General features: G+C 35.6%; 1 protein-coding gene across 2 annotated transcripts in view; it reads right to left on the bottom strand.

Moving 5' to 3' along the window:
• LOC128988796 (cadherin-99C-like) overlaps positions 1-12509 on the bottom strand; it is a 111889-nt gene extending 99380 nt beyond the window's left edge. For both annotated transcript variants that reach the window (XM_054410446.1, XM_054410447.1), the window contains exon 1: positions 12395-12509. The gene's annotated coding sequence lies outside the window, so the exon portion shown is untranslated. The remainder of the gene's footprint in view (positions 1-12394) is intronic.
• Between the last annotated feature and the right edge of the window lie 1566 nt (positions 12510-14075).

The raw sequence follows: 14075 nt of genomic DNA, 5'->3' as shown, positions 1-14075 counted from the left end.
TAGTAAAGGCGAGCAGTCTGGAGTGTGGAAACTGTTTATGACGATTAGATTAAGGAATCTACAATCCTAAAATGCTATGGGAATGGAGGGAAACAGGTCCGCGACGTAGGAAGTGGTGAAGGAAGTAGTAAAGGCGAGCAGTCTGGAGTGTGAAAACTGTTTATGACGATTAGATTAAGGAATCTGCAATCCTAAAATGCTATGGGAAGGGAGGGAAACAGGTTCACGACGTAGGAAGTGGTGAAGGAAGTAGTAAAGGTGAGCAGTCCGGAGTGTGGGAACTGTTAATAACGATTAGATCAAGTTATCTACAATCCTAAAATCCTATGGGAAGGGATGGAAAGAGGTCTGCGACATAGGAAGTGGTGAAGGAAGTAGTAAAGGTGAGCAGTCCGGAGTGTGGGAAATGTTTATGACGATTAGATTAAGGTATCTACAATCCTAAAATGCTATGGGAATGGAGGGAAACAGGTCTGCGACGTAGGAAGAGGTGAAGGAAGTAGTAAAAGCAAGCAGCCCGGAGTGTTGGAACTGTTAATTACGATTAGATTAGTGTATCTGCAATCCTAAAATGCCATCGGAAGGGAGAGAAACAGGTCCGCGACGTAGGAAGTGTTGAAGGAATTAGTAAAGGTGAGCAGTCTGGAGTCTGGGAACTGTTTATGGGAATTACATTAAGGTATCTACAATCCTAAAATGCTACGAGAAGGGAGGAAAACAGGTTCATGACGTAGGAAATGGTTTAGGAAGTAGTAATGCTAGCAGTGCAGAGTGTGGGAACTGTCTGTGGCATTTATGTATCTGCAATTCTAAAATGGTATAGGGAAGGAGGGAAAACAGGTCCACGACGTAGGGAGTGGTGAAGTAAGTAGTGAAGGTGAGCAGTGTAGAGATTGGGAGTGGATTAATGTATCTGCAATACTTTTCAGAGTATACTAATAATTTTCCCCGAGCAAAGCTCGGTCCCCAGGTACTATACTGTAGTTAAGCTGTTGTCAGAAATTAAAAGTGAGAAGCAGAGCATGTTAATTGTAAACAATCAATAAGTTTGCTAATTTAACAGTTTGCTACAAACATTTGCTGACTTGGTTGAAATTCGTTTTAAAATAACGCCTGTAATAGCTTACTTAGAAATTGCTCGAATTAGAGCAACAGGGACACTAGTTATATAAAATCTGCTAATTTCATTGCAGGTTACCTTTACTTTCTTTAGTTGATGGTGGAATTAAAGGCAAGTTAAAATTTATTCTAAAACTTGCTATCACTTTGATATTCAAATGGAATCCATAGCCAAAGCGTGTCTACATGTATTACCTCTATTCATTTATATAACCTTGATTACGTATAGAAGACATCCGTTCACTCAACACGGTCCTCTATATGTCCTCTCCGGTATACCCGAGGAGGGTGGCGTGATCGAGATAAGTAGGCAAGTGTGATTGTATACTACAGCTGCCCGCGGCTAGCAGGCGAGCTTACGAGACAAACCACCATGAACCTGGGTGAGTGTTGTAGGTTGATACGTATAGAAATGAGTATATATTCGGAAGGGACTGACAAATATCCACAGAAACCTGGTCCCTCGTCTGATGGTACAAGTTATAAAATAAACATAGGTGAATATTATCCAACTCCATAGTAAATAACTTGAATATGGTATATAGTTAAGGGTCAAAATTGAAATTCAACATTATCTTGAATGACGCGACAACGTCTCGTATGGAATCAAAATTGACCTGCAATACATCTGTAGCGCACTCTTGGATGAGTGAACTGATGAGGAATGCTACATCAACCTATGACATAAGTAGAGCCACGTCAGGTAATCATTAAGCACTTAGCTGATAAGGATCTGAGAGAACGCCTGCGCCTGCCATGGAACTGTTTGGTTCAATCAAGAGTTGTGGAGTGAGCGTTGTAACTGGAGGAAATGTTGCTGAAGAATGTAGAAGGCGTGAGTCTAAGGAGACTAAAAATTAAACTTTCTATGGATAAATTTTTTAATTTCATACGCCACACGTACTTGCCAGTGGCAGTGGCACAAAGGATTTGGCTTTTTGATTAAGCCAATGTCATTAAAATATTTTTTAGACATATTGGCATAAACAAAGCTTAAAACAACAAATGGTAAATAGAAGACATGTTAGTGTTGTTTTTACCTAATAAAGATGGAAGAAAGAAATTACATCTCTGTGGAACCAGTGAAATGGGATCGAGTAAGGAAGGTAATGCTGATAAATAAGATGTAAATAGTGGAGAAAAGTTCATTGCAGGGGATATATTGCAGGGGGCTGAATGTAATTGTATCAGGTTGACGGTTTGGTCCAAAGTATTTAACGCCTTTTAAAAAATGACCCTGGCATGTCATATAGTAGACAAGATGCAGTAGTTACAGATATTATACCGGTGCTGGGTGTTGCTGAGGCATGTCCAGTGACCAGTGTCCAGTGCAGTAGTGTACCCCGTACAAGGCGGTGGCGGCACACTGTCGATGTCGGTACCCTACCATTACCAGTGGGTGTAGCGACTATCGCCGGATAAATCTGTTTTATCGCCAAACCCTCCTTATAAGGTGATTATTTCAGCTCCGCGAGTGGGCAGTGAATGAACAGTCGTCCGTAACTGAGCACTTGACATTTCTAAGAGCATTTCACGTCGGAAAACTCGCTAATTTTTATTTATCGTCACATTACCTCATGGTTAATAGCTGCGGCATACTTAGAGTGAGCCGTTTAGTATATTGTCAGCTGACACTGTAGTACATGGATTCCTTCAATAAATGCACATAGGTACAAAATAATAAATGAAGTTAACAGCATGAACATTAGTGATAGAGGTTATCTTGTGGTGTAGTAAACACAACTTTTGCGACAGGAAATTAAATCATCGAAAGACTAAGAATGGTCTATTTTGGACATTTACACCAGACCAATTACACCAGATTTATGACTAAACACCCGAGCAAATTTTTTATTTTTTATTACTAACTGACCATTTTCTGTCTCAAGTGAAGCAAGCAATCGGCAACAATTATTTATGATTTTATTTATTTTTCCAAATGTTAAAAACATATTATTTTAACAACCTTTGGCATGCCGTTGTTGTTTTTCAAGCCATCGGTAATGCAATTACCATTTAATAATTACCACTAAAACTGTAATTTATAATCAAGAAAAATACCCTTGTAAACGACAGTGTAATCACGTGTAACAAAAAAATACGGACATGTTACTTTTAACAAATATTTTATTAAACACCACGTCACGATCTTGCCAATTATTATTACAGTACTCGTTACTTTTTTTATTATTTTTTTACTAAACTCTAAAAACACTTATTACATATAATCATTGTGGCCTCGCAAAGACTATTTTGTTCTTTACAATACAGGAAGCCTGTAAGTGTGTACAGTAGTGTTGTCCAATGCCGTCCACTGCCTTTTAAAGAATCACAACATTGAAAGACAAGTAGGGTAAAACTACCTGTTTGTGAATTCCATCATGACAAGAATGCTTTCATGAGGTAGGCATTAATCTGTATGTAGTGGAATATACAATATACTTTATGGTAAAAGTACTTTGATTCTTTAAATGATTAAAAAAAAATAATTTAAACTTTGTGTGCTTGACTAACTTTTTACTTACAATTTTATATACTTTATGTTTTTGTGTAAAATCATGACTTTTAGTTTTAGGAATCATAGTTTATTTATAGTTAATAACCTTGATATTGATAGTGGCTTAAGTTGGTGAAACCATGAAGGGAGTATGTTTAATCTATGCCATAGATTAAACATACTCCCTTAGTTTAAACTCACCAAACTTGAAACAAACTAGTTGTTGGGGGTGATTAGAAAAAAAGAAAAATTCTTCATTTTTTCAGGAAAAGTTACGGCTATTTTTATGGACTCTTCTTACACTTAACCTGAACTAACTCATAAAGGAAAAAAATGCTACTGAGTAGGACTAATATCTCAAATTCCTTTAGTGGGCCTATATAAAAAGCAATTATAAAACATAATACTACTCGTAATACCTGAACTAATCCCAAGCTATATTTTTGAGTTTTTCTAAGATGATTTTTTTTATCTTATGTAGGTCTAGACATAAAACATTACATAACACACACAGCTTACATTACATAACATTACATCACAAAACATAGCCCGGTAAGGTGTCAAGATACTGTACATTAGTAAGTTTCAAGCGTTGAAAGAGGTTTCTTACTTTCACCACTTTAAAAAAGGGTTGATGTAGATTTCGCTTGCGGCGTAGGTTTGCGAGGACTAATCCAACTACGCATTACAACGCGGAAGTTGTTAAACGACAAACAGCTCAACAACGAACCTCTTAACCCAAAATGTTTATTAGTAGAAAGTCGCACAGTAATAACTTCGAAATGGTAAACTGCTGACTTATTGTTGTTTTACTACTCTTAAATGTGATTGAAATATGAAAAGAAAGCAAACAGAAAGGCATTAGTTTGTAATGAGCTTTAAATTGTGTTGTAGTCACTGTAAATAAATCTGAAAGTGGATAGAAACTCCTTAAAAAATGTTTTTTGGAGAAGGGTTTTTTCACCTAAAAGAACCTTTTACCACAGTATAATATGTATAAAACTATACTGTATAACACATTAAAAGTTGTTAAACTAATTTTTTGTATTGAATTTTTCAAATTATTTACTAAATAATAAAAAATATCTGTTAAAATTTCTTTTTTTTACCTAAGTTCAAGAATAAAGTATTAGAAGTGCTTGTCTAAAAATTTTAAAAGTTCGAAGTTTTTTTCACTGGACTAAACTGGGATCATGATCGATGATTTTAGGGTTTTAAGAAAAATATTGACTTATTATCTAGTTGGTCTAAGTCATCTATTCATTTATATACATAAATGACAAGTATTTACCTTGAACCCTGTAATATTGGCGGGGCAGTAGATAAATAAAATAATAAAAATTAAAATTCATTCACATTTATCCTTCTCAATATCCATAAAAGTTTCCAAAGAAGGATCTTGTAGATCCATGCATTTTCAAAACCAGTGTTCCATCACTCGCCACCTAACGAATAACAACCCGTCTCGGTTTCCGATGAAGAAAAACCGTAAGAATGTACGTATTGCAATCCTCGTCGCCTCATAACCCACAATTGTACCAACCGCAGCGCCATCGCCGGTAGCTCCTAGGTGGTTTACGGTTTATGGTCCAGTTTCCCCATCTCCGTATGCCCCACATTCCGCTATTCCGCTTGTCTACGGTGTACAGGCTGAATAATACGGTTAACTCGGTGTGCGGGTTTCTCCTCTCCCGCCAAAACCACCATTTCGCGCCAGATTACAGCTGATTAGAGAGCAGCTGATGGAAGACTTCCCCATATGGAGGTGTCGCGTCATCCCAGATCACATCTTGCTCATCACTTGACTGACCTTCTCTTCCATCAGTGCATCGCTTGTCATCGTCTCTGCTTGGGAATTTGTAATTATGAGACCGTGAGAAGATTAGGGAAGTTGAGATTAGCTCGATTGAGACACAACTTGAAGGATAGGTGTTATGCATCCTTATACTTCGATCAATAACAATAAACATTATAACTATGCTTAATGAAACACTGTTAGCATGCCAATGACAATATCCTTGCAGTGAAATAGTGAGGGATGACGTGCAGCTTCTCTAGAGGCTAGAACGTAACACAAAGGTAACACTTTGGCCTGAAGGTTCGGGTACTAATCTTACCAAAGATGAACGGTTTTGAGAAAAGTCATAATGTCGTGATCCCAATACAGTAGTCTGTCTAAACAGGTACTCGTATCAGAAAAACAACAGAGAATCTCCCTTTCAGGTGAACTGTTCCTGTAATCAAAAACTCCCTGCCAAAGGCAACATAAAAGATAATGAAATATGCTAATAACTATCAAACTATACAGACCAGATTTGCTATGATTCACATAATGAAGTAATTAGCGGAAAGTATAGCAGATCAGCTTTTTACTACATGCAGCTATAAAGTTTATGTTTATATTTTGCAATTTTCTCTGAAATACCCACAGCTATTTGACCTCTAGAATGTTGGCTATCCATTCCATTAGCATATATAGTACATAGACATTGGAGACTCCCGCAACTACCGGCTAGGTTGCTCATTACTGTAAAGATAATGGTTTGGCGAGAAAATAATAATAGTAAGTTTACAACAAAACAACGCAGGAAGTCATCTTGGCGATGTTTATTGTGATATGGAAATTGAAAAGCAGTAAGATCTTGGGGTTGGGTTAAATTGCATTTTATAGGACAACGAACTGGTTAGAAATATAAAAATCATGTATGTTTCAATTTGAGATGTAGTTATACACAATAGCTGTTAGTGAATGAGAAGACAATTATCCAAGATGGTTAGTTAATCTTGAATATCTTCACGAAAGATTCCTATTGACCTATTCTTAGCGTACAGTTGACTACATAAACTTTGAAGATTCGTGTTTACTGAACTTGCTCAACAAATTTGATTATTTATCAGTGAATAATTTTGGACTTCAAATGAGAACGTTAAAAGGTAATCTTTGGTAATAAGTACCAAATTTGATGATGTTATGGGAAGAACGAGTAGAAAGATTCCAAATTATGGCTGAACCCAATGAACTCAGCTGCATGAGTTGAGTGTTGACCAAGGAGGTATAAAATAGTTAAGAAGTGTGGGGAGCGTCGGTGGCGGTCACTCACCCAACCATCACAACCACTTCCGGTCTCGTCAGGTGCACTTCCGCTCCAGGTTTGGTCACCTTCTTGGTTCTCCTTCAACTAACTGTAGTTGACGTGTAGAAGCTTCGTGTTGAAGCATAGACCAGTGAACTCAACTGAATATGTCAAAGTTTGGCAAAACAGCATATGCTACGTTCAAAGACAATATGCCCTACGCGAAGTACAAATATTATAGCCTTCTAGAATAATTTATTTGCAAGCTTGTTTACTAAAGTAATATACTTTACACTCCTTCAATTGCTAACTTAAGTCATTTACCAGATTGAACATCTGAGCAACTTTATCTCTACTAGTTCCCCTATTAACATCGTTACAGACATTAAAAACAAATTAATTATAAAGAATCTTAAATTGTAAATACTACTTATATGATTGTTTTTACAGCAAAAGAGTCGTAAGTAACACTCGTCATATTAGTGTGACTAGCGAACAAAGTGTGAAGGAAAGTAGGCCTATTCATTCAGAACCGAAACATTTGGTATTCATTTTGTTAAACATTAGGATGCTGCTTGGTAACATATGATAAGTTTGATATAGGGCCTAGATCATAAACACATTACAATTCAGATACTACATAGGACAACTTAAATCATTCCAATAGGACCTCACAGGACCCGGAACACTGATGTCACTATTCCTAGAACAGCTGACTCATACTGATGTGTCTTGGTCCTGGCAGGAATATAAATGTGTGTGAGCAACAGAAGAATCAACTCCTCGCCTGAATGACAATGGCTAATCTTCGCAGTTAGCTTGCATCATTATCAACCGTAAGGTTCGCCTAAATTACAGAGAAGCAAACCTCCCAGTCAACTATCTTCCAAGCCTATCCTAACATTTTGTCAACGCTGATTCGCTTGAGAATTTATGCGGTATTTTGTCTTCTTCTACACAGTGTGTGTGCGAAATTTGAGTTTGCTGTATACTTTAGAGACATTGTTCAAAAGTAGACATAGCTGTTACCTGATAATCAAATTACAGGGATTTCTCTAAACGTTAGAAAATGTCAATTCGTAGTGAAGATCATCCATTATTTGCAGTTGCGCTTGATTTGAAATTGCATAATGTATACACATCTGTGTCACTTATCAAAAGCTGTACACCAAACATTCCTCCATGGCTCAGTATACAGCCACCAACCACAAGGAAACTAGACGGTATGTCTCGGCCAACGTAGGCTATCAAATCGTCTTTGGGTGATGATCTATATTATAAGGAAAAGACATATAGTTTTATAAGGTGAATTTTCTATACAAACATAACATATTCCACACGACATCGTCTGTATATGCTGTAATCTATTTACAATCACGACGCTACGGCCCAGTGGCCTCGATCCAGAGTTCGTGATCTCCGAATCCTAGGAGGACAACAGCCACACGAACGTCGACCAACAAGGTTCGGACCCATTGTCGAGCCTGATGTGCTTTTAATAACAACTCGCCCCTGAAAACACCATTTTGGTACATTGCTGATCGAGTAGTGGAGCAATGGAACCCAGTTATTCCCGATCCCCGTGAACGCCTGTGTGCCGATTCCCAGAGCATGCGTCTTGTCGTGTTATCTTGATGCTTCCACGGTCTCGTTTTCGACGACTAACGAGCACATTTCATGATCAAAGTTTACAGTGTCAAAGAGCAAAAACCGAGAGGAGAAAGGCGTTGAAAACTCTTACCCAACGCTGTTTTCCAGCCTAATTGGCCTAGTACAAGAAGTCTACGTAAGTACACGTAAGTAGGAAGTAAGGAAGTAATATAAAATTACCAAACTAAGTAATATTTTTGGAGAATATTACCCTGAGTATTATTATGAGTCTCGGGATTAATTTAAATTTTAAATAGAATCAAAAGAAACAAAAGGGGAACACACTTTATTACTTAAGATGTATGTGAGTTTTCCACGATAATATTTTGTCACGGTCCTCACCCTGAGAGCACAATTCTACGGTTACCAGTTAAAACTATTATTGCTAAGACTTAAAATGCTCTGGATGACCTTTATAAGTGTCTAAACTGCTGTGGGAAAACCTCTAACATCACGAAACAAACTTAAACCCTTGGAATAAATTAATGATAGCAAATAAATATGTTAGTATTTAAAACTTCATTCAAAAATCCTTCATGTGACAGTAACCTTATTTTTAAGCCATTTTACTGTAGCCTACCTATAACTTGTTTCATTATTTAGTATCTCAAACATGTTAAACACAGCAATCTCCCAGTAATGTTTTTTTAAGGATCATCAGCCACCTTTTCCTCGTTGTTTTTCTAGACCATATTCTGCCAATCATGAACATTTGAAATAGCAAAAATTAACTCCATTACAACGTTATTTTTCGAAACCATCTTTGATGAACACAAACAACATTAACATCTCTATAAAGCCACACAGTATGGTCCACAAACGGTGCATCAAAAGAACGATTAACGGACAGTCCAAACAAACAGAGCGGTCAGACCTAGAATGCCACAACGGTCTGGTCACAGCACCCCCGCACGCTCACTGGCACCTCGTACTGAACTTGGCCTTCTTGGACACCAATCAAGGCCAGTCAATTTAGTATACCTGACTTCTATCGGACCCGTTAACCGCCTACAGAATCTTTACGATCCGGTAAATCTCCGTTCGTAGACCACGCGGATATTTTCTCCTTCCTTTGTTTCTCTTGTCCCTTGTGCGGAAACTTTATTGAGTCATAGAGTGACACAACTAAAACACTATCTTCAAAGAAATTTTGCGTATACATATTTATTTATTTTATTTCCTAGATATGGTGTCAAGAACTCTACCATATTATAATATAAATTACTTTGTTTTCCCGACTTCTTCAGCGAGTTAGTCTCAGTATTCTAGCTCGCTCAAGATATCAGACAAATAAGGTACTTTCTACAAGTTTCTTATATTAACAAATTATTCGTCGAATTTATTTTATCTATGTGTGTTGTAACGTGCTATACAACTACATTTGATACAGGTTTACCATTATTCTTCTAGCCTATGTCTAATAATGCGTGCTACAAAACACTCATAATCTTAGGTAATTATTATTATCTACAAAAATGTATGTTTATTCTTACTTTCACTACGTATGACTAATCTTGCCGTTATTTTATGTATACTCAAATGAACTATTAGTTAATAAACATTTTATTTTACTTAATAATCGTGCAGTAATTAGGAATAATAAAAACAATGGGACCCTTAGTTTAAAAAGACGTACAAAAATAAAGGACTAAATATCTTATTAAGGTTCTATATAGGCCTAACTATTTTATGACGATTCACAATGGGTACTTTCCTGTTAAAGGGAACATTCATTATTATCGATCTGATTTCTTTCGATATATCGATATTTTTGTTTTCCTTCACGATCCATACCTTCTGTTTTAATATCTTCAAACACATTTATATTACAAATTGACAACTGATCTTGTTTAGGCAAAACATAAATATGTAAAACTGTTCTAAACTAACCTAACATAACCAACCAAACTTGCTGGGTTTGCTGTATCATTTCAAATTTCGTTTGATAACAGAAAAGGCATGTGAGTAATATGAAACGGAATTTGGAAATTTTACAGCAAGTTTGGTTGGTTAGGTAAGGTTAGTTTAGAACATTTTCATTTCAATATAATATTTTTAAATTGTTTGTTGATACTGAACAATATTTACTTATCGTAGTTGTCAGCTGACATCTCGTTCATTATCGGATCAAAAATAGAATATCGATACATCGAAAGAAATCAGATCGATAATAATGAATGTTCCCTTTAACAGGAAAGTACCTCACAAGGTAGCTATATTTTATTGTTGGTACTACAATAGCAGTAATAATACTAAAAGATGACTGTTTCAACACTCTTTAACACAAGGCTTGATGTTAGAGCAATAATAAAACTGCGTCATTGTTTGTTGAGTTAACGAGCATGACCATAAGTAAACTAATTGCCGCATCATCTGACATAGAGAAATTATCTGTTACTACAGTACAAGACCATAAAACAGACAATGTAACAGCATATCAGCTTGTTCCTTTATATGCATTTCTTGGATAAAACATTGGTCATATTACGTAAAGAACAACCAGGGAAAACAAAAAAAGGCTTGGGTTTACTCAGAAGATAATAGATAAACTAGATGATTCTACCTATAATCAGTCATAACTTGTGAATCGTGGATTTTATAAAAATAATTTGTATGCATGATAACTAAGGCGATTGCAGACAAATTAATAACATCTACTTATACCATAATAATAGACCATAACAAATCTAAAGGTTGGTTGATTTCATAAAACTATATCTAAAACTACTTTTAATAAGTCTGTAATTCATAGGCGAACAATATATTTTAAATTTGGTTCATATTTTTCAACAGAGTATCATACAATAGAAGGTACAGTTAAGTAAAAATAAGACATAAAGATACAGATAAATCTAAATCTGTGAAATTATACAGTAATTAATATTTTAACCCAATACATTTTCACTATTGCCTAATACATCTACCAAGGCAGGCTGCCAACTATAATTTTACGTTTAAAAACCTTAAATTTATACTCTATACAAAAGAATTATAATTTTAATGTTTACAGTAAGTTTACTACACAAAGTTGTAATGAAATTAGATTCTTGGCTCTTAACATATTTTAAAATTATATTTTTTTTAACTAGTTGCTAATTATTTTTACATTTGGAAGGTAAACCTGTAAAGGTAGACATGAATAGTGACAGAGAATATGTCGAACAGCGAGTCAGCTGATCTTTAAAATTACCTTCACTTGACTGTTTAAATTCTGTATCTCTCTCTCTTTGCCCGTTTACTATTATTGTCTTTTCATAATGTACTGTATATTTACTATTCACTATTGCTATTCACATTACTATGGAGCCGAGTTATAATATGAATATTTAAGTTATAAATGTCAACACAGCAGAAGAGACTTAAACGAGTGGAGTTACTGAAGTCCCAGATGAAGTAGTCTTGTTCTTTTACTAACAATTTTTCAATTAAGTAATAGACATCTAGGCACATGTATTTTTATATGGAACCCCTTTAAAACCATCATCATGCAATATAATAGGACTTCTGCTGAAGTTTCAAAGTGGAATTAACCTCAAGGGTTTGTTTTTTATGAATAATTCACTTTATTTTAGAATCATAGCACTAAGCAATGCAGATTTTTCTCTAAATATATATAGTATTTGCCAAATCTTTGCGTTTATTGCAAGTAAATAATGTGACTATCGATAAAGTACATTTAGTAACTGAATTTTGACCAAATCATCCCTTTATTTTTTCTATTATTTATGATCTAGAAATTAAAATATTTACGGTTGGTTCTTAAGAAAAGTCAGTAGCTTTTTGATTCCTAGAAACTCGACTTGTTTATAACCGGAGCGTTTGATAAAAGGTCCTGGCTAAAAAAAGTATACAGTACCGGTAGTTGGTACAAGACTATCATCTCAATTATTTAACGCCCATCCTTCTAAAAATAAAGGAACCGGGGTGTCTATGTAATCTAATGAACACATCTTGTCGCCTAGGTTATTTTTTAACTCTTAGTGTACAGTAAATAAACAAATGTTAACAGTAAGCACATAAAATCCTGTTATGTACCATAAATAGTAGTACTTACAGTAAATGCCGTAATCCAATGGTATAATCAAACACAACTCACATCACACACACACTCTCACAAGAAGCTACACACGCGGTTGTCCGCGATCTGACTGCAACTAAACTGAAGAAGGCGAAGGAAGAAACTACGAGAGGCGAGGAGCGAGAAAGAGACTGAGTGAGAGAGCTAGAGTGATGAAGGAGGGGAGAATGTACAGGTACAGAGAACAACGTTCCAGCGAACCTGGCGGCAGTTACCTCTACCACACTTCCTTCTGTCTTATCAATGTTTACATTTCTTATCAGACACTTGTAATATTGTACTCCTTGTGAAACCTTGTTGTGAAAGAAGAATGTAAGTGTTTGGCTGTACAGAATCTTACAAGACTAAATGTGTATCATTTCCCAACAGTATTTTTGTGGCTCTGAGGACATATAATGGAAAAGTAAAACGGTCCCGGGTCTAGAGGTCTTTCCGTACCCCTGTGGTAATATCTTCTCATCGACAGGGAAATTCGCTAAAATTGTCTACGGTTTTATAGAAACCTGTTCAATATAGTAACATTATATACCATGAGTACTAATAAAAATAATATTCTTTAATGAAATCGCCTTACTTATCGTTAAAAAGCCAGCAATTTAAATCGAAAAATGACACTTTTAAAGCAACTGAAAAAAGAAAAATCAATAGCTTGAAAGCAGATGTAAAAATTGTTTTTTACACCTCGTGTAAACCAGCGAGAAGCGATACCAACTGGACAGGTAACAATTACAATTGAAATTTTTTATGGGAAATAGGGAAATATGGCCAAATGGGAAAATTATATATCGCTGATTCATTTCCCTAAACGCAATTTATTTCCCACATTCGTAGTTGTACAATCAACTAGTTGACATTTAGAATGTATTTGCTCTTCATCCTGCTTAGATAAACTCGAGCAAGTAATGCGCATGCGTTGATAACACGTCCACCGCGCCTGCGCAGACAGCGGCCTCTCGTCCAAGGATTAATCAGGGGATTTGCTACGCCAACGACGTACATGTGGCAATTTATTATTTTTATCAAACCAAGGTGTCAGAATGAGTTTGCCCTTTTGTAGACCTAAAGCCTCCAGCAGTTCGATGGCCGTTTGACGTATCTGGGAATTTATCAACTGTGAGAATTTCTTCGATATTTATCAGTTGTATAAATTATTGCATTAACTTGAGACTTGTAAATCATACGCTTAAACTATTGATTAGAATTCTTATACATTACTTCAAAGTAGTACCATTGTTATTTATATTGCTGTGAGAGTGGGGTGTATCACATCTAAAACCACTACTTTGGACCTATGTATGACTTTGGGGTCGTCATATAACGATTATTATGAATTGAATTCCAGAACTTTTTAAAAAGGCCGATTAAGCCAATACATTGAAAAAATTTAGCCTTACTTATTTAATAAGTTGTTTAAAAATGTGTAAGGATTGGAAAATATAATATTTGTCATACTGCAGTTTTAAATTTTGTTTTTAATACATGCTATGCTTTGCTGGTCTAAAGTAGCTCTTTATAGTCTTTATAGGCTTTATAGTCCCTAGGGATTAAAAGTCAGCTGTTGTAAACTTTGAATGCAAGCAATCACATGTATCGAAATTATTTTTTTTTTTTAATCAGAATTTATTTTAAACAATCTGTTCAAATATGAGAACAATAA

Source organism: Macrosteles quadrilineatus, unplaced genomic scaffold (genome assembly GCF_028750875.1).
Source record: "Macrosteles quadrilineatus isolate MER2022 unplaced genomic scaffold, UCM_ALF_1.0 Scaffold_3__2_contigs__length_128488019, whole genome shotgun sequence".
NCBI classification, from domain to species: domain Eukaryota; kingdom Metazoa; phylum Arthropoda; class Insecta; order Hemiptera; family Cicadellidae; genus Macrosteles; species Macrosteles quadrilineatus.
The sequence above is the reverse complement of the archived record's forward strand: the minus strand, read 5'-3'. Positions and strand labels throughout refer to the sequence as shown.